Source organism: Pristiophorus japonicus, chromosome 4 (genome assembly GCF_044704955.1).
Source record: "Pristiophorus japonicus isolate sPriJap1 chromosome 4, sPriJap1.hap1, whole genome shotgun sequence".
Lineage (NCBI taxonomy): Eukaryota > Metazoa > Chordata > Chondrichthyes > Pristiophoridae > Pristiophorus > Pristiophorus japonicus.
In genome coordinates, this window is record NC_091980.1 from 247,462,647 (window position 1) to 247,483,493 (window position 20,847).

The following is a 20,847-nucleotide window of genomic DNA, read 5'->3' on the forward strand; positions in this document are numbered from 1 at the left end:
TGTCACATCAGGGCCAGCATCAGGACCACCTCAGACGCCACACCTAAAGAGCAATGAGAAACCAATGGTTACTGAAGGAAATACTGAGGGTGAAATGGAAACTAGCAGTGGGCCCACTCACCCCCTGGAGACCTCTCCTGCTTCCATTGCCCAACCTCAGTAAGGGACTCAGTTGCCAGGTCAGTCACATCAGTGTCCAGAATGACCAGGGGTCCAAGTGAGGCCTCACCCTCCCACTTCAATTCAGCATCACTCCCTGCAATATCAAACATTCCAGTTCGAGAGGGTAAAGGGGGACCTCCAACATCTAGAGGATCAATGTCCTACCAGCTTCAGGTACAAGGTCCCTCCTTCCTCTGGAAGGAAAGCCCAACTCCCTCATGGCACCACAGTCGCCCAAATCACAAGAGGCGCAAACGTCATTGTTCGATCCTTCCAATGGGGCCCAACTAAACAAGACAATCGGTGCAACAATCAGGTTGGGCATCACTTCTCCACACAACACATCCTGAGGGAGAGAGGGGGAACTTACACATTCTGCAGCTTCTGGAAAGTACAAGCTTTGCTCATGGAATCTCTCCGATGTACTGCAGCAACCTTCAGCTGACAGGTGAGGAAAATCTGAGGGATACATTCAACACCAGCCGTTAGTCAGTGAGTCCCTCCCAACATGGAGAACCCAATGGGCAGCTTCCTCTTACCAAGGAACGGTCATCACCAAAGAAGCGGAACGCATCCAGGTCAAAGTGGAGCTTGTCCAACTCACGCTCGTCTCTTGGCAACGAAGTTTGAGAAGGAGTCCTCAGCTTTGCTGTCCAGGAGGCAACTGAAGAAAGATTAAAACACAGGCCATGGAGTGAATCACATGAAGCCATGGAGATGGGAACAGCTGGAGAAAGCAGAGAACTCCTTACCCATTGTAGTCAATGAAACTGTAACTCAGGGTGGAGTCCTTGTCTGGGCTCAACGTATTGACACAGCGGTCAATGTAGAGCTTCAGGGGCATGTGGTTGGTCATTGAAACAGAGGCCTCAATGTGAATGAGGTCGCCCAGGTAGTAGACAGTCGAGGTGCGCTCTGTAAGCCAGTCATCTGAAGGACAAGAGGACAACGGTTGGGGACAGTGGCTGCAACTCCCAGTGAGTGACAGGAAATCACTCCCCAGCCACCCAGCACATACCAGCCATTAGGCGCAGAGAGAATGACAGAAGCCCTTCTCCAGACTTGGTGGAGCTGAACGGGATCCAGGTGGGCTTGATCGGGTTACTGCTCACATTGCCCTTCCTGGAAAGACAAGGGACAATGTCAAAGAACATGCGTTTGATCGAGTTTTCATTCACTCAATGGTTACCTATAATAACGGCACTCAATGGGAACGACAGCTCCATTGGATCATACAATGACAGATCCAAGAGCCTTGGGGGTGTGGTTCAGGTGGGTGATGTAGACAAGGACATTTCCAGCTATCTGAAATACATCAGGTTAAGAAATGGAATTCAGTTTTATGCAATGAAGTTCTGGTCTGAAATGGAGAACTTTCTATTCTGGAGTTAAAAATGAGGGGTGATCTCAATAAATAAGTTTAGTACAGGGTCGATGCTGAGAGTTTGTTTTTCCTGGCTGTGTGTCTAGAACTTGCAATCACAGTCTCAGGAGATGGGGTCAGCCATTTAATACTAAGAAGAGGAATGATTTCTTTATTGAGGGTTGTGAAGCTTTGAAATTCTCCACCCAAGAGGGATGTGGATGCTTATAGAGTAAATTCCAGAGGGGGCTCGATAAATTCTTCAACACTTTGGGATATGGAAGGGAAGTGGACCATGGATCATATGGAATGGCAGAGCAGGTTCGAGGGGCTGTATGGGCTGCTCCTGCTCCTATGATGTTCTCATGTAGTCAGAAGTTGTGCAGCCTCTGCAGTTAATGCAGGGAGATTGTAAGTACAAGATCGAAACCCATTCAATGGCAAACCAACTCAAAGAATGGCTTCAATGGATAGTTAATGCCACAAGTTACCATTCATTTGGAGCACTGAATAGACTAGCTATAAGCCTCATTTAATTCACTCACATTCGAATTACAGGGAAAGTGTGCAGTTCCTCTATAGTGCATTGCATCTCAATTCTTATTCCAAGTATTCATCAACCAGATTAGATCAAACTGAATCCCTGTTAACCCGATCAAGGGGGCAACAGAGCTGAATATCCACAAGGTATAAAAACGGAAAAGTTTGGACAAACCCAAGTGAAGGCTCAAGGACAATAGCGGTGAGATCACCAGGATGGAGAGACAAGGGAAGATCAGTTAAAGCAAAGCACAATACAGAATTCCAGAGCAAATTTGAGGTTTAAAAGCAGGAGACAGGAGTCCCCTCATCCATGCCCTCTCACCAAGAGTTGGAGTGAAGAGTGGGGACTGATCCACACACCAAGCTTAGAGCAAGAGTTGAAGAATCACATTACCTTCACTGAGCTGCCACACTCATGGAGCCCATAGTCAAAGAGGACGGTGCGATTCGGAGAGTCGATCCCGGTTGGTCGACAAACTACTGTCCCCAGGGTCAGGTCAGCAGCTTTAATCAGGTGCCTGGTTCCAAATAAATCCATGTGTACCCTGACCAGCAGGTTGTGCTCCCCACACTGCACCATCACAGTGTGCAGTGGGGACACACTGCACCCCTCAGACACACGGAGACGGGAACCAAAGGGAGGCCCAGGAGGAGGGACTCTCTGAGGCCCAGGGGTGGCCTTTACTCTTCTCCATGGAAACCTCTGGCCTCCAAACTGTCACCAAATATCAGTAGCACTGAGACCAGTGCCCTCCCTACACAATCCCCCATGATCCCAAACCACTCAACTAACCCTGCAGCACCTTTTATTTTTTTTTGTGTTTTTTTTTTCGGGCATTGAAACCATATATTTTACAAGTGCCCCCTATAAAAGGGAAGGGGGACACTAAGACCCGGCAATGAAAACAAATTAAACTTTAAAACAAATAAAATCAAATTAAAATTTGGTTGCCGAGGGTGATGATGCACTCCAGTCCCTCCGGAGCCCACCTCTCGCGGAAGGCCGCGAGCGTACCGGTGGACACCGCATGCTCCATCTCTAAGGACACCCTGGCCCGGATGTAGGTGCGGAAGAGAGGCAGGCAATCAGGCTGAATGACCCACTCGACTCCCGCTGCCTGGACCGGCTGATGGCACCCTTGGCCGTGCCCAGGACCAGTCCTACGAAGAGGCCCTCGGACCTATCCGCTCCCCTCCGCATAGGGTGCCCAAAGATCAGGAGTGTGGGACTGAAGTGCAGCCATAAATTGAGGAGCAGCCCCTTTAAATAATGGAACAGGTGCTGCAACCTCGCACATTCAGTAAAAACATGGAACACAGACTCTTCCAGACCGCAGAAATTGCAGGCGGCCTGGGAGCCCGTGAACCGGCTTAAAAATGTATTGCACGAGACTGCTCCGTGCACCACCCTCCAGGCCAAGTCCCCGATAAATAGTGGGAGGACTCCCGCATAGAGTGCACTCCATCGGGGACCCCCGCCTCCTCCGGACGGCAAGATGGTACGCCATGGCGTGTCCGGATGGCAGACGAGGAGGGCAAGGTTGAGAGTGTGCAGGAGCAGCCCGTACAGGAAACCCCTCTGCGCAGAACTGAAAGGCACGGAGGGGATTTCCCCGAGGCGGCTCAAGTTGTGAGGCGCCGGCTCCCGAGGGAGGTTTCGGGGTTTGGCGCCGATCAGGAATTCCGTCCGGACGGGGGTCAGTTCGGATGGGATCTCCCCACATGCTTGAGCCTCCTTGACACACCAAACGGAGTCAGGGCCCAGTGCTGTTTTTAGCGACTCGATGGCATCGGCCGCGCGGCGGCGTCGGCCAAATTTAGGCGCCGTGCCACTACGTCTGGCGCCATTCAGCCCGCTCCTCCGCCATCGAGCAGGTCTCTGACCCTGGTCACCTCGCCAGCCACAGCCCTCTCATCCGCCTGCCACCTAAAACCTCGGTCATGGACGTAAAGATTCCTGAGCAGCGGCTCCTGCAGAACAGCCGCCACTCCAGCCGGTGGAGAGCTGCGCTTGGTGGAGACTTTGTTCCAGACCCTGGTGAGTTCCTTGTAAAAGACAGGCAGCTCCTGGACGGCGGTCCTGACGCCCCCGAAGCTCACAAACCGGAGCTGCGTGTCGTAGTTGAGGCTGTGCTGCTGGCGGAAGAAATACGTCGCCAGCGCATGCCACCAAGGAGGGGGCTCGATGTAAAGGTATCTCTGTAGGGTCTGAAGATGGAAAGTCGCTAGCTGGGTGCTGACGCACACCAACGACTGACCGCCCTCCCTAAGCGGGAGTCTCAAGACTGCGGCAGAGACCCAGTGCTTCCTGTTGTTCCAGAAGAAGTCCACCAGCTTCTTCTGTATCTTGGCGACAAACGCAGGGGGAGGGGTCAAATGACCAGCCGGTACCACAGCATGGTGGCCACCAGCTGGTTTATGACTAGCGCTCCACCTCGGTAGGACAGCACTCGTAGCAGTCCTGTCCAGCGCCCTAGGCGAGCGGCGACCTTGGCCTCCAGCTCTTGCCAGTTCGCCGGCCAGGCTTCCTCGTCGGGGCTAAGGTAGACTCTCAGATAGAGGAGATGGGTCGTGCTCCAGGCAAAAGGCCTGAGCTCCTCCGGCAGGGAGTCCACCCACCACTGACCCACCAGGAGTCCGGAACATTTCTCCCCGTTGACCTGCGGAGGATGCGGCCGAGTAAATCGCCTAGCATTCACGCATCCTCCGCAGGTCAACGGGATCCTCGACCGTGAGGAGCCCGTCATCGGCGTAAGCCGAGAGGACGACCTCCACGCCCGGCCCTTGCAGAGCCAGTCCCGTCAACCTCGTCCGCAAGAGGCGCAGGAAAGGCTCCACGCAAACAGCATATAACTGGCCGGACATGGGGCATCCCTGGCGCACCCCTCTCCTAAAGCGAAGGGGCGCCGTCAAGGACCCGTTAACCTTAATCAGACACTCCGCGGCGGCGTACAAAAGTCGGATCCGGGCGACGAAATGCGTCCCGAACCCGAAAGCGCGCAGAGTTCCGAGCAGATAGTCGTGATCCACCCTGTCGAACGCCTTCTCTTGGTCGAGGGATAGGAAGGCGACCGACAGACCAGCCTCCTGGGAACAATGGATGAGGTCCCGGACCAGATGGATGTTATCGTGGATTGTCCGGCCCGGGACCGTGTATGACTGGTCGGGGTGGATCATGTGGTCCAGCACGGCACCAAGGCGAGCAGACATCGCCCTGGCGAAGATTTTGTAGTCCGTGCTGAGGAGGGAGACCGGGCGCCAGTTCTTAAGGAGGCGGAGATCGCCCTTCTTAGGCAGCAGGACGATGACTGCCCTGCGCCAAGAGAGGGGCATCTCCCCGGTCGCCAGACTTTCCCCCAGGACCCGCGCGTAGTCGCTCCCCAGGACGTCCCAGAATGCCCTGTGGAACTCCACGGTCAGCCCGTCCAGCCCCGGGGATTTTCCTCTCGAGAGCCGGGCGAGGGCACCGGTCAGCTCCGCCAGGCTTAGCGGAGCTTCCAGATTTTCGGCGCCCTCCGGGCCGACCTTCGGCAGGTCCTCCCACAAAACTCTACGCGCTTCCTCGCTGGACGGATCCGGAGAGAACAGAGCCCCGTAATATTCACGGACCCTGTTGTTGACGCCCTCCGGATCCGAGACGAGAGAGCCGTCGTCGGCCAGCAGCGTCAAGAGCTGCTTACGGACACTCTGCCTTTTTTCCAGCGAGTAGAAGAAGGGGGAGCCGCGGTCCAGATCCCGCAGGAACCGGATCCGCGACCTCACGAACGCGCCTCGGGACCCGACGAGCTGCAGGTCCTTCAGCGCGGCCTTCTTCGCTTCGTACACCGTCCGCAGGGCCGGGTCCTGGACGACTTGACCGAGACGGGCTTCCAGGTCGAGCACCTCTTTTTCTAGGCGCCCGACTCTGGCCGCCCGCCTCTTGGTCGACCCCCTCGCGTACTCTTGACAGAAGACGCGGACGTGAGCCTTGCCCACGTCCCACCATAGCCTCAAGGAGGGGAAGCCCCCCTGCTTCCTTCTCCAGTCGGACCAGAATCGACGGAACGAGTCCCGGAACCGCACGTCCTCCAGCAGCCGGTTGTTAAAGTGCCAGTACGCGGACCCCGTCCTCGCGCGGAGCGAAGCGAGCTCCGCCCACACCAGGTGGTGGTCCGAACACGGCACCGGCCGCATGGAGGCCGCCGGGACGCAGGAAACGTACGCCCGAGACACGTAAAGGCGGTCGACTCTAGACCATCCAACTCCAGGCCTCACCCAAGTAAAGGCGCTGGAGTCGGGGTGGAGATTTCGCCAGACGTCCACCAAGTCGAAGGACCCGACCAGGTCCCTCAACTTCTCCATCGCCGTCATGCACTGCGGGGCACCGGAGCGGTCCCTCGCCTCGAGGGTGCAGTTAAAATCCCCCCCGAGGACAATGCAGTCGCCGACGTCGACGGAGCCAAGAAGAGCGGACACCTCTTCAAAGAAGCGCGTTTGCTGCGGGCCGGGATGAGGGGCGTACACGTTCACGAGATGGAGCGGCACATCCCCCAGGCGAACCGTTACGTGCAGCAAGCGGCCTGGCACGGGCTCCTCGACCCCCAAGATCTCCGGCTGAAAATGCGGGCCCAGCAAGATGGCCACCCCACTAGAAATGGCGGTGAGGTGGCTCATGCGGACCTCTCCTTGCCATTCCAGGAGCCACGTGGCTTCGTCTCCCGGAACGGTGTGGGTTTCTTGCAGGAAGCACACCGCATATTTCCCCTCCCGCAGGAGCGAAAAATTGTCAAATCTACGGCGTGCCCCTCTGCCGCCGTTGATGTTGAGGCTGGCTATGGTTATCTTCATGGCAAAAGCATAGTACAACCTCTACCTTAACCTATTGTGGGGGAGGGAGCGGAGTCTTTTGTTGAACTCCGCTCCTTCAGCAGCCCAGCGAGGAACTTTTTGAGCCGGCGCAGCTCAAGGCCCTGAGCCTTTGATAAGGGCCCGCCCGCGGCCATGGTTTTAGCGGCGGCGCGGACGGATGCGACGAGCAGCCCCGGCTCGGACCATCTTTCCAGGGCCAGACGGGCTTGGTCGCGGCGACCCCGGCACTGGACCAAAAAGTCCCGGAGTTCCTCTGCGGGAATGAGGAGGGTCTCAGTGGCGGCCGCGAGCAGATCCACCGCCTCACTGGCGATGGACTCGAGATCTTCACCCACGTCCTCCACCGAGTCCCCGTCCCCCTCCGGGAGGTCGCCGCTAGCAGCCGGCCCGTCGACCGCACGAGGTACGGCAAACGGCCCGGCCGCTCCATCTGGCCCTGGCTCTGCCCCGATCCCACCCCCAGGATCGTCGGCAGAGGAGTCCCCACTGGGCTCTTTTAAAATTGGTGCTGGGTCGGGAAGCGACAGCGGAAGGGGTTCCTCCTCCGCCCCAGGAACCGGGGAACACGGAGAGACCCGGTTTAGGAAGTTCTCCAGGTCCACCAAGTCCCCCAGCTCCAAAGTAGGGGGCAAGGGTTGTTGTTCTTCCCCCTCCCCGCCGCCTCCCCCCAGCCCAGCGTGTACGGATTCATTAAAATTGTTCATATTCTCAGTTTCTACCGGGTCGAGCAAATCCCGGGGGAAGTTGGGTATTGGCTGGGCGGGCTCAGGTTCGGCCTTTTCGGCCCCGCCCGCCTCGGTCCCCGGGACGCTCGACCCGGCGGCTACGCATTCTTCCACTGGCCCCACGCCCCCCACGACAGGCAGATCTTCCACGCCCTCCCCAGGAGGCAGCGGCTGGGCAGCCTCGACAGACTCCTCGCGCCTGCAGCGCAATTTGGGGGCGCTGGTGGGGGACGCGGGACACGCGGCGGGCACCGCCTCCTCCGCGGAGGGATGTTGTTCCCCCTCCGCCTCATTGGAGCGGTGCCTCCTTTTGTTCCTGGGGGTGCGCAAAGGCAGGGAGACCTCTGTGTCTGCCGAGGCCTCCCGCTCCGCCCCCCCCTTTTCCTTTTCTTGCCCGCGCCCGGGCCCCTCCGCGGTATTGGTCAAGGGCTCAGGCACGGGCTCAGGGCACCCCGCGCTCGCCGGTGACGGGGTTGGGCTGAGCGCGGTGGTCAAATTTTCCGGCGCACTGAGGGGACCCGCCTCGAGATGTTTCGCCTTCTTCCGCGCCTTCTTTCCGGTCGAACGCTCTCCCTCCCCCCCGCCGGAGGCCCTGAAAACAAAGGCCTCCGACGATGCCCGCGCACCCATGGCTCCCGGCACGCGGACGCAACTAGGGGGAGGGGTGGCGGCGGTGCCAGCCTTGGCCGCCTTCGGTGGTTTGGCGGCCTTGGAGGCGGGGCAGTTCTTACGAACATGCCCCACCTCCCTACAGGCATGGCACCGCACGCCGTCCGACGTCCAGAAGACGCGGTAGGCAGTCCCCTCGTGCACCACATTAAAGTTCCCCTCCGTCGTCTCCTCCCGCGCCAGCCGGACAAAGAGCTGGCGGCGGAAGGAGAACACGTGGCGCAGGCTGTTCTCCCTGAGGCCGAGCGGTATGGGGTTGATCCCCGACCTTACCTCCCCCAGTTGGTGTAGGTGAGGGAGGAGGAGCTCAGCGGGAACAAAGGGCGGGACGTTTGAAATGATGACCCTCTGCGCGGTGGCCTCGAGAGGGTCCACCGGCAGGAACGTCCCGCCCACCGTGAGCCCCTTTTCAAGGGCCAGGGACACCGCCCGCTCCGACCCCAGGAAGAACACGGCCTTCCCAGACATCTTGGAGGCTGCGACAATGGCCGAGGGGCCGACTACCCCAGCCATCGCCCGCACGCACTCCTCGATGCTCATTGTGGGGTGAGTGTAGCTCTTGACCCCGTGTTTTTTAGTTATTAGTCTGAAAGGTGGCAGGGCAGCAGGTGGCGCAGGAGGTGCCGTGGATGTGGACACCGCCTGCGCATACGACCTTGCTGGCCCTGCCACCGGCGTAGATGGGGTCGCCATTACGGGGTCCCTTTAAGGGCTACACCCACCCCAAAGTCACAGGCCTTAATGGTCTTTATTAGGCCTCTTGTAGATTGACTGAGCAGAGGAGCCCTTAATGAGGTACCTCTCCCCTAGTTGGCAATTGGGGAGGGGCCTTGCTCCCTCTGCTCAGTTGTCTTAAATGTTTTTTTTTTTAAATTAAATTTGGAAGAAAGAGGCTCTCAGAGAGAGAGGGGAGAAACAGAGTAGCAGAGAAAAGAGAGAGGGGGGTGGGAAGGGGGGGGGCTGCGAGGGCAGGTCTCTCCTCGCAGCTGTGGGTGGGTGCACTCCCCAGATGGCAAAACACAAAAGTCTTTGAGGTGGTCTTCAGGTGGGGGGAGAAGATGTCTTCACCTGGGGTAGCTGGAGCCACCAGGCACTCCTAACGATCTTTAATTGGGTGATTAATAACAATCTTCAGCCTGGTAGCTCCAGCTATCCCAGGCTAGGCAAATGTGGGGGGGGTTGGGGGGGTTCCAATTGTGGGGGGGGGCCTAGTTGTAAGCACAGCCCCCACGCACACTACCACACACACACACACCCCCCGCGATGTTCCGGCCCTCAGTGGTCTTCTTTCCTCCCCCCACCGATACAACAAAGTCTGTTTGGGGAAATGCACCCACACCCACCTGTAGAATGTTGGGTCTCCCTCCTTCCACACTGGATGTTGTTGGTTTTTCCCCCTCTCTCCAACTCCTTGCAGAATGGTAAAGATGTTCAATGTTTTCTGCTTCCTCCTCTCCCTCTGGTTAGAAGTTGTAGTGAAGCCCCTTCCTTCCTTCTGTTCCTGGGCTGGTCTCAGGGCTCTCCAGGCAGGAGCTCAAGTTGCTAGCAGCTCCACTCACTGCTCACAGCTCCAACTGAGCAGGACACGCCTCTACTGCTCTACCATTGGTTCCTTGTGCATGAAACTCTTTTGAGTTAAACTGCAAAAACATAAAACATGTATCCGTGCCACCCGACCTGGATGACACACACAAGACATTTACAAGGCCCCTTTTTTTTTTTTTTTTTTGTGGTATTTTTTTTTTGGGGCACTAAAATCAAATTTTTCCTTTTTCCAGTGCCCCCTATAAAAGGAGAGGGGGACACTAAAAGCACCGGCAATTAAAACAAATTAAACTTTAAAACGTAAAATCAAATTAAAATTTGGTTGCCGGGCGTGATGATGCACTCCAGTCCCTCCGGTGCCCACCTCTCGCGGAAGGCCGCGAGCGTACCGGTGGACACCGCGTGCTCCATCTCCAAGGACACCCTGGACCGGATGTAAGAGCGGAAGAGAGGCAGGCAGTCAGGTTGAACGACCCCCTCGACCGCCCGCTGCCTGGACCGGCTGATGGCACCCTTGGCCGTGCCCAGGAGCAGTCCTACGAGGAGGCCCTCGGACCTACCCGCTCCCCTCCGCTCAGGGTGCCCAAAGATCAGGAGTGTGGGACTGAAGTGCAGCCAGAATTTCAGGAGCAGCCCCTTCAAATAATGGAACAGGGGCTGCAACCTCGTACACTCAATAAAAACATGGAACACGGACTCCTCCAGACCGCAGAAATTGCAGGCGGCCTGGGAGTCCGTGAACCGGCTTAAAAATTTATTGCACGGCACTGCTCCGTGCACCACCCTCCAGGCCAAGTCCCCGATGAATAGTGGGAGGACCCCTGCGTAGAGTGCCCTTCATCGGGGACCCCCGCCTCCTCCGGACGGCAAGATGGTACGCCATGGCGTGTCCGGACGGCCGGCGAGGATGGCAAAGTTGAGGGTGTGCAGGAGCAGCCCGTACAGGAAACCCCTCCGCGCGGAACTGAAAGGCACGGAGGGGATTTCCCCGAGGCGGCTCAAGTTGTGAGGCGCCGGCCCCCGAGGGAGGTTCCGGGATTTGGCGCCGATGAGGAATTCCGTCCGGACGGGGGTCAGTTCGGACGGGATCTCCCCACGTGCTTGAGCCTCCTCGATACACCTAACCGAGTCAGGGCCCAGAGCTGTTTTTAGCGACTCGATGGCATCGGCCGCGTGGCGGACGTTGGCAGAATTTAGGCGCCGCGCCAGCGTGACTGGCGCCATCCAGCCCGCTCCTCCGCCATCGAGCAGGTCCCTGACCCTGGTCACCTCACCAGCCACAGCCCTCTCTTCCGACCGCCACATGAAGCCTCGGCCGTGGAGGTACGGATTCCCGAGCAGCGGCTCCTGCAGGACGGCCGCCACTCCAGCCGGTGGAGAGCTGCGCTTGGTGGAGACTTTGTTCCAGACCCTGATGAGTTCCCTGTAAAAGACAGGCAGCTCCCGGAGGGCGGTCCTGGCACCCCCCAAGTTCACAAACAGGAGCTGCGTGTCATAATTGAGGTCGAGCTGCTGGCGGAAGAAATACCTCGCCAGAGCGCACCACCTAGGAGGGGGCTCGACGTAAAGGTATCTCTGCAGGGTCTGAAGACGGAAAGTCGCGAGCTGGGCGCTGACGCACACCAACGACTGACCGCCCTCCTCAAGCGGGAGACTCAAAACCGCGGCAGAGACCCAGTGCTTCCTGTTGTTCCAGAAGAAGTCCACCAGCTTCTTCTGTATCTTGGCGACAAACGCAGGGGGAGGGGTCAAAGTGACCAGCCGGTACCACAGCATTGCGGCCACCAGCTGGTTTATGACTAGCGCTCGACCCCTGTAGGACAGCACTCGGAGCAGTCCTGTCCAGCGCCCTAGGCGAGCGGCGACCTTGGCCTCCAGCTCCTGCCAGTTCGCCGGCCAGGTTCCCTCGTCGGGGCTAAGGTAGACTCCCAGATAGAGGAGATGGGTCGTGCTCCAGGCAAAAGGCCTGAGCTCCTCCGGCAGGGAGTCCACCCGCCACTGACCCACCAGGAGTCCGGAACATTTCTCCCAGTTGATCCTGGCGGAGGACGCGGCCGAGTAAATCTCCTGGCACTCACGCATCCTCCGCAGGTCAGCGGGATCCTCTACCGCGAGGAGCACGTCATCGGCGTAAGCCGAGAGGACGACCTCCACGCCCGGCCCTTGCAGAGCCAGTCCCGTCAACCTCGTCCGCAAGAGGCGCAGGAAAGGCTCCACGCAAACGGCGTATAACTGGCCGGACATGGGGCATCCCTGGCGCACCCCTCTCCTAAAGCGAAGGGGCGCCGTCAAGGACCCGTTAACCTTAATCAGACACTCCGCGGCGGCGTACAAAAGTCGGATCCGGGCGACGAAATGCGTCCCGAACCCGAAAGCGCGCAGAGTTCCGAGCAGATAGTCGTGATCCACCCTGTCGAACGCCTTCTCTTGGTCGAGGGATAGGAAGGCGACCGACAGACCAGCCTCCTGGGAGCAATGGATGAGGTCCCGGACCAGATGGATGTTGTCGTGGATCGTCCGGCCCGGGACCGTGTATGACTGGTCGGGGTGGATCATGTGGTCCAGCACGGCACCAAGGCGAGCAGACATCGCCCTGGCGAAAATTTTGTAGTCCGTGCTGAGGAGGGAGACCGGGCGCCAGTTCTTAAGGAGGCGGAGATCGCCCTTCTTAGGCAGCAGGACGATGACTGCCCTGCGCCAAGAGAGGGGCATCTCCCCGGTCGCCAGACTTTCCCCCAGGACCCGCGCGTAGTCGCTCCCCAGGACGTCCCAGAACGCCCTGTGGAACTCCACGGTCAGCCCGTCCAGCCCCGGGGATTTTCCCCTCGAGAGCCGGGCGAGGGCACCGGTCAGCTCCGCCAGGCTTAGCGGAGCTTCCAGATTTTCGGCGCCCTCCGGGCCGACCTTCGGCAGGTCCTCCCACAAAACTCTACGCGCTTCCTCGCTGGACGGATCCGGAGAGAACAGAGCCCCGTAATATTCACGGACCCTGTTGTTGACGCCCTCCGGATCCGAGACGAGAGAGCCGTCGTCGGCCAGCAGCGTCAAGAGCTGCTTACGGACACTCTGCCTTTTTTCCAGCGAGTAGAAGAAGGGGGAGCCGCGGTCCAGATCCCGCAGGAACCGGATCCGCGACCTCACGAACGCGCCTCGGGACCCGACGAGCTGCAGGTCCTTCAGCGCGGCCTTCTTCGCTTCGTACACCGTCCGCAGGGCCGGGTCCTGGACGACTTGACCGAGACGGGCTTCCAGGTCGAGCACCTCTTTTTCTAGGCGCCCGACTCTGGCCGCCCGCCTCTTGGTCGACCCCCTCGCGTACTCTTGACAGAAGACGCGGACGTGAGCCTTGCCCACGTCCCACCATAGCCTCAAGGAGGGGAAGCCCCCCTGCTTCCTTCTCCAGTCGGACCAGAATCGACGGAACGAGTCCTGGAACCGCACGTCCTCCAGCAGCCGGTTGTTAAAGTGCCAGTACGCGGACCCCGTCCCCGCGCGGATCGAAGCGAGCTCCGCCCACACCAGGTGGTGGTCCGAACACGGCACCGGCCGCATGGAGGCCGCCGGGACGCAGGAAACGTACGCCCGAGACACGTAAAGGCGGTCGACTCTAGACCATCCAACTCCAGGCCTCACCCAAGTAAAGGCGCTGGAGTCGGGGTGGAGATTTCGCCAGACGTCCACCAAGTCGAAGGACCCGACCAGGTCCCTCAACTTCTCCATCGCCGTCATGCACTGCGGGGCACCGGAGCGGTCCCTCGCCTCGAGGGTGCAGTTAAAATCCCCCCCGAGGACAATGCAGTCGCCGACGTCGACGGAGCCAAGAAGAGCGGACACCTCTTCAAAGAAGCGCGTTTGCTGCGGGCCGGGATGAGGGGCGTACACGTTCACGAGATGGAGCGGCACGTCCCCCAGGCGAACCGTTACGTGCAGCAAGCGGCCTGGCACGGGCTCCTCGACCCCCAAGATCTCCGGCTGAAAATGCGGGCCCAGCAAGATGGCCACCCCACTAGAAATGGCGGTGAGGTGGCTCATGCGGACCTCTCCTTGCCATTCCAGGAGCCACGTGGCTTCGTCTCCCGGAACGGTGTGGGTTTCTTGCAGGAAGCACACCGCATATTTCCCCTCCCGCAGGAGCGAAAAATTGTCAAATCTACGGCGTGCCCCTCTGCCGCCGTTGATGTTGAGGCTGGCTATGGTTATCTTCATGGCAAAAGCATAGTGCAATCTCTACCTTAACCTATTGTGGGGGAGGGAGCGGAGTCTTTTGTTGAACTCCGCTCCCTCCGCAGCCCAGCGAGGAGTCCCTCGAGCTCGCGCAGCTCAAGGTGCTGCTCCTTTGTCAAGGGCCCGCCCGCGGCCAAGGTTTTAACGGCGGCGCGGACGGACCCCTTGATCAGCTCCGGCTCGGACCATTTTTCCAGGGCCAGTCGGGCTTGGTCGCGGCGACCCCGGCTCTGGGCCAAAAAGTCCCGGAGTTCCTTTGCAGGAACGAGGAGGGCCTCAGCGGCGGCCGCGAGCAGATCCACCGCCTCACTGGCGGTGGTCTCTAGGTCTTCACCCGCGTCCCCCACCGAGTCCCCGTCCTCCTCCGGGAGGTGGCCGCCAGCAGCCGGCCCATCGACCTCACAAGGTACGGCAAATGAACCGGCCGCTCCAACCGGCCCTGGCACTGCCCCGATCCCACCCCCAGGATCGTCGGCAGAGGAGTCCCCACTGGGCTCTTTTAAAAATGGTGCTGGGTCGGGAAATGACAGCGGAAGGGGTTCCCCCTCCGCCCCAGGAACCGGAGAACAAGGAGAGACCCGGCCATAGGAAATCCCCAGGCCCTCCAAGTGCTCCAGCTCCAAAGTAAGGGGCGAGGGTGGGTGTTCCTCCCCCTCCCCGCTGCCACCCCCCGGCCCAGCATCTACAGTTTCATTAAAATCAATATATTTTGTTTCTGCCGGGTCGAGCAACTCCCGGGGGAAGTTGGGTAATAGCTGGGCGGGCTCAGGTTCGGCCTTTTCGGCCTCGCCCGCCTCAGTCCCCGGGACGCCCGGCCCGGCGGCTACGCATTCCTCCGCGGTCCCCACGCCCCCCACGACAGGCAGATCTTCCACTCCATCCCCGGGAGGCAGAGGCTGGGCAGCCTCAACTGTCTCACCCTCCCCGGGGAAAGACTCCTCGCGCCTGCAGCGCAATTTGGGGGCGCTGGTGGGGGACGCGGGACACGCGGCGGGCACCGACTCCTCCGCGGAGGGATATTGTTCCCCCTCCGCGTCATTGGGGCGGTGCCTCTTTTTGTTCCTGGGGGCGCGCGGAGTCAGGGAGACCTCCATGTCTGCCGAGGCCTCCCGCTCCGCCCCCCCCTTTTCCTTTTCTTGCCCGCGCCCGGGCCCCTCTGTGGTGTTGTTCAAGGGCTCGGGCACGGGCTCGGGGCACCCCGCGCTCGCCGGTGACGGGGTTGGGCTGAGCGCGGTGGTCAAATTATCCGGCGCACCGAGGGGACCCGCCTCTTGATGTTTTGTCTTCTTCCGCGCCTTCTTTCCGGTCGGACGCTCTCCCTCCCCCCCGCCGGAGGCCCTGAAAACAAAGGCCTCCGACGATGCCCGCGCACCCATGGCTCCCGGCACGCGGACGCAACTAGGGGGAGGGGTGGCGGCAGCGCCAGCCTTGGCCGCCTTCGGTGGTTTGGCGGCCTTGGAGGCGGGGCAGTTCTTGCGAACATGCCCCACCTCCCTGCAGGCATGGCACCGCACGCCGTCCGACGTCCAGAAGACGCGGTAGGCAGTCCCCTCGTGCACCACATTAAAGTGCCCTTCTGTCATGTCCTCCCGCGCCAGCCGGACAAAGAGCTGGCGGCGGAAGGAGAACACGTGGCGCAGGCTGTTCTCCCTGAGGCCGAGCGGTATGGGGTTGATCCCTGACCTTACCTCCCCCAGTTGTTGTAGGTGAGGGAGGAGGAGCCCAGCGGGAACAAAGGGCGGGACGTTCGACACGATGACCCTCTGCGCGGTGGCTTCGAGAGGATCCACCGGCAGGAACGTCCCGCCCACCGTGAGCCCCTTTTCGAGGGCCAGGGACACCGCCCGCTCCGACCCCAGGAAGAAAACAGCCTTCCCAGACATCTTGGAGGCTGCGACAATGGCCGAGGGGCCGACTACCCCAGCCATCGCCCGCACGCACTCCTCGATGCTCATTGTGGGGTGAGTGTAGCTCTTGACCCCGTGTTTTTTTGTTATAAGTGTAAATGGTGGCAGGGCAGCGGGTGGCGCAGGAGGTGCTGTGGAAGCGGTTGCCACCTGCGCATACGTCCTTGCTGGCCCTGCCACCGGCGTGGATGGGGTCGCCATCACGGGGTCCCTTTAAGGGCTACACCCACCCCAAAGTCACAGGCCTTAATGGTCTTTAATGGCCTCGTGTATTTAACTGAGCAGAGGAGCCCTTAACGAGGCACCTCTCCCCTCGTTGACAATTGGGGAGAGGCCTTGCTCCCTCTGCTCAGTTGTCTTAATTGTTTTTTTTTAAAATTTGGAAGGAAAGGGTTCTCAGAGAGAGAGGGAAGAAACAGAGTAGCAGAGAAAAGAGAGAGGGGGGTGGGAAGGGGGGGGGGCTGCGAGGGCAGGTCTCTCCCCGCAGCTGTGGGTGGGTGCACTCCCCAGATGGCAAAACACAAAAGTCTTTGAGGTGGTCTTCAGGTGGGGGGAGAAGATGTCTTCACCTGGGGTAGCTGGAGCCACCAGGCACTCCTAACGATCTTTAATTGGGTGATTAATAACAATCTTCAGCCTGGTAGCTCCAGCTATCCCAGGCTAGGCAAATGTGGGGGGTGGGGGGGGTTCCAATTGTGGGGGGGGGCCTAGTTGTAAGCACGGCCCCCACGCACACTACCACACACACACACACACCCCCCGCGATGTTCCGGCCCTCAGTGGTCTTCTTTCCTCCCCCCACCGATACAACAAAGTCTGTTTGGGGAAATGCACCCACACCCACCTGTAGAGTAGTTGAGTCTCCCTCTTTCCACACTGGATGGTTGTCGTGGTTTTTCCCCCTCTCTCCAACTCCTTGCAGAATGGTAAGGATGTTTAAATGTTTTCTGCTTTCTCCTCCTCTCCCTCTGGATAGAAGTTGTAGTGAAGCCCCTTCCTTCCTTCTGTTCCTGGGCTGGTCTCAGGGCTCTCCAGGCAGGAGCTCAAGTTGCTAGCAGCTCCACTCACTGCTCACAGCTCCAACTGAGCAGGACACGCCTCTACTGCTCTACCATTGGTTCCTTGTGCATGAAACTCTTTTGAGTTCACCTGTGAAAACATAAAAACAATAAACGGTGCCACCCGACCTGGGTGACACTCCAGACATTTTCAAGGCCCTTTTTTTCCCCACTTTTTTTTTTTTTTTGGTTTTTTTTTTGTGTTTTTCTTTTTTTTTTTTTGGTTTTTTTTTGGGCACTAAAATCACAATTTTCCCCAGTGCCCCCTATAAAAGGGAAGGGGGACACTAAAAGCACCGGCAATTAAAACAAATTAAACTTTAAAACGTAAAATCAAATTAAAATTTGGTTGCCGGGCGTGATGATGCACTCCAGTCCCTCCGGTGCCCACCTCTCGCGGAAGGCCGCGAGCGTACCGGTGGACACCGCGTGCTCCATCTCCAAGGACACCCTGGACCGGATGTAAGAGCGGAAGAGAGGCAGGCAGTCAGGTTGAACGACCCCCTCGACCGCCCGCTGCCTGGACCGGCTGATGGCACCCTTGGCCGTGCCCAGGAGCAGTCCTACGAGGAGGCCTTCGGACCTACCCGCTCCCCTCCGCACAGGGTGCCCAAAGATCAGGAGAGTGGGACTGAAGTGCAGCCAGAATTTCAGGAGCAGCCCCTTCAAATAGTGGAACAGGGGCTGCAACCTCGTGCATTCAATAAAAACATGGAACACGGACTCCTCCAGACCGCAGAAATTGCAGGCGGCCTGGGAGTCCGTGAACCGGCTTAAAAATTTATTGCACGGCACTGCTCCGTGCACCACCCTCCAGGCCAAGTCCCCGATGAATAGTGGGAGGACCCCTGCGTAGAGTGCCCTTCATCGGGGACCCCCGCCTCCTCCGGACGGCAAGATGGTACGCCATGGCGTGTCCGGACGGCCGGCGAGGATGGCAAAGTTGAGGGTGTGCAGGAGCAGCCCGTACAGGAAACCCCTCCGCGCGGAACTGAAAGGCACGGAGGGGATTTCCCCGAGGCGGCTCAAGTTGTGAGGCGCCGGCCCCCGAGGGAGGTTCCGGGGTTTGGCGCCGATGAGGAATTCCGTCCGGACGGGGGTCAGTTCGGACGGGATCTCCCCACGTGCTTGAGCCTCCTCGATACACCTAACGGAGTCAGGGCCCAGAGCTGTTTTTAGCGACTCGATGGCATCGGCCGCGTGGCGGACGTTGGCAGAATTTAGGCGCCGCGCCAGCGTGACTGGCGCCATCCAGCCCGCTCCTCCGCCATCGAGCAGGTCCCTGACCCTGGTCACCTCACCAGCCACAGCCCTCTCTTCCGACCGCCACATAAAACCTCGGCCGTGGAGGTACGGATTCCCGAGCAGCGGCTCCTGCAGGACGGCCGCCACTCCAGCCGGTGGAGAGCTGCGCTTGGTGGAGACTTTGTTCCAGACCCTGATGAGTTCCCTGTAAAAGACAGGCAGCTCCCGGAGGGCGGTCCTGGCACCCCCCAAGTTCACAAACAGGAGCTGCGTGTCATAATTGAGGTCGAGCTGCTGGCGGAAGAAATACCTCGCCAGAGCACACCACCTAGGAGGGCGCTCGACGTAAAGGTATCTCTGCAGGGTCTGAAGGCGGAAAGTCGCGAGCTGGGCGCTGACGCACACCAACGACTGACCGCCCTCCTCAAGCGGGAGACTCAAGACCGCGGCAGAGACCCAGTGCTTCCTGTTGTTCCAGAAGAAGTCCACCAGCTTCTTCTGTATCTTGGCGACAAACGCAGGGGGAGGGGTCAAAGTGACCAGCCGGTACCACAGCATTGCGGCCACCAGCTGGTTTATAACTAGCGCTCGACCCCTGTAGGACAGCACTCGGAGCAGTCCTGTCCAGCGCCCTAGGCGAGCGGCGACCTTGGCCTCCAGCTCCTGCCAGTTCGCCGGCCAGGCTCCCTCGTCGGGGCTAAGGTAGACTCCCAGATAGAGGAGATGGGTCGTGCTCCAGGCAAAAGGCCTGAGCTCCTCCGGCAGGGAGTCCACCCGCCACTGACCCACCAGGAGTCCGGAACATTTCTCCCAGTTGATCCTGGCGGAGGACGCGGCCGAGTAAATCTCCTGGCATTCACGCATCCTCCGCAGGTCAGCGGGATCTTCTACCGCGAGGAGCACGTCATCGGCGTAAGCCGAGAGGACGACCTCCACGCCCGGCCCTTGCAGAGCCAGTCCCGTCAACCTCGTCCGCAAGAGGCGCAGGAAAGGCTCCACGCAAACGGCGTATAACTGGCCGGACATGGGTCATCCCTGGCGCACCCCTCTCCTAAAGCGAAGGGGCGCCGTCAAGGACCCGTTAACCTTAATCAGACACTCCGCGGCGGCGTACAAAAGTCGGATCCGGGCGACGAAATGCGTCCCGAACCCGAAAGCGCGCAGAGTTCCGAGCAGATAGTCGTGATCCACCCTGTCGAACGCCTTCTCTTGGTCGAGGGATAGGAAGGCGACCGACAGACCAGCCTCCTGGGAGCAATGGATGAGGTCCCGGACCAGATGGATGTTGTCGTGGATCGTCCGGCCCGGGACCGTGTATGACTGGTCGGGGTGGATCATGTGGTCCAGCACGGCACCAAGGCGAGCAGACATCGCCCTGGCGAAGATTTTGTAGTCCGTGCTGAGGAGGGAGACCGGGCGCCAGTTCTTAAGGAGGCGGAGATCGCCCTTCTTAGGCAGCAGGACGATGACTGCCCTGCGCCAAGAGAGGGGCATCTCCCCGGTCGCCAGACTTTCCCCCAGGACCCGCGCGTAGTCGCTCCCCAGGACGTCCCAGAACGCCCTGTGGAACTCCACGGTCAGCCCGTCCAGCCCCGGGGATTTTCCCCTCGAGAGCCGGGCGAGGGCACCGGTCAGCTCCGCCAGGCTTAGCGGAGCTTCCAGATTTTCGGCGCCCTCCGGGCCGACCTTCGGCAGGTCCTCCCACAAAACTCTACGCGCTTCCTCGCTGGACGGATCCGGAGAGAACAGAGCCCCGTAATATTCACGGACCCTGTTGTTGACGCCCTCCGGATCCGAGACGAGAGAGCCGTCGTCGGCCAGCAGCGTCAAGAGCTGCTTACGGACACTCTGCCTTTTTTCCAGCGAGTAGAAGAAGGGGGAGCCGCGGTCCAGATCCCGCAGGAACCGCATCCGCGACCTCACGAACGCGCCTCGGGACCCGACGAGCTGCAGGTCCTTCAGCGCGGCCTTCTTCGCTTCGTACACCGTCCGCAGGGCCGGGTCCTGGACGACTTGACCGAGACGGGCTTCCAGGTCGAGCACCTCTTTTTCTAGGCGCCCGACTCTGGCCGCCCGCCTCTTGGTCGACCCCCTCGCGTACTCTTGACAGAAGACGCGGACGTGAGCCTTGCCCACGTCCCACCATAGCCTCAAGGAGGGGAAGCCCCCCTGCTTCCTTCTCCAGTCGGACCAGAATCGACGGAACGAGTCCTAGAACCGCACGTCCTCCAGCAGCCGGTTGTTAAAGTGCCAGTACGCGGACCCCGTCCTCGCGCGGAGCGAAGCGAGCTCCGCCCACACCAGGTGGTGGTCCGAACACGGCACCGGCCGCATGGAGGCCGCCGGGACGCAGGAAACGTACGCCCGAGACACGTAAAGGCGGTCGACTCTAGACCATCCAACTCCAGGCCTCACCCAAGTGAAGGCGCTGGAGTCGGGGTGGAGATTTCGCCAGACGTCCACCAAGTCGAAGGACCCGACCAGGTCCCTCAACTTCTCCATCGCCGTCATGCACTGCGGGGCACCGGAGCGGTCCCTCGCCTCGAGGGTGCAGTTAA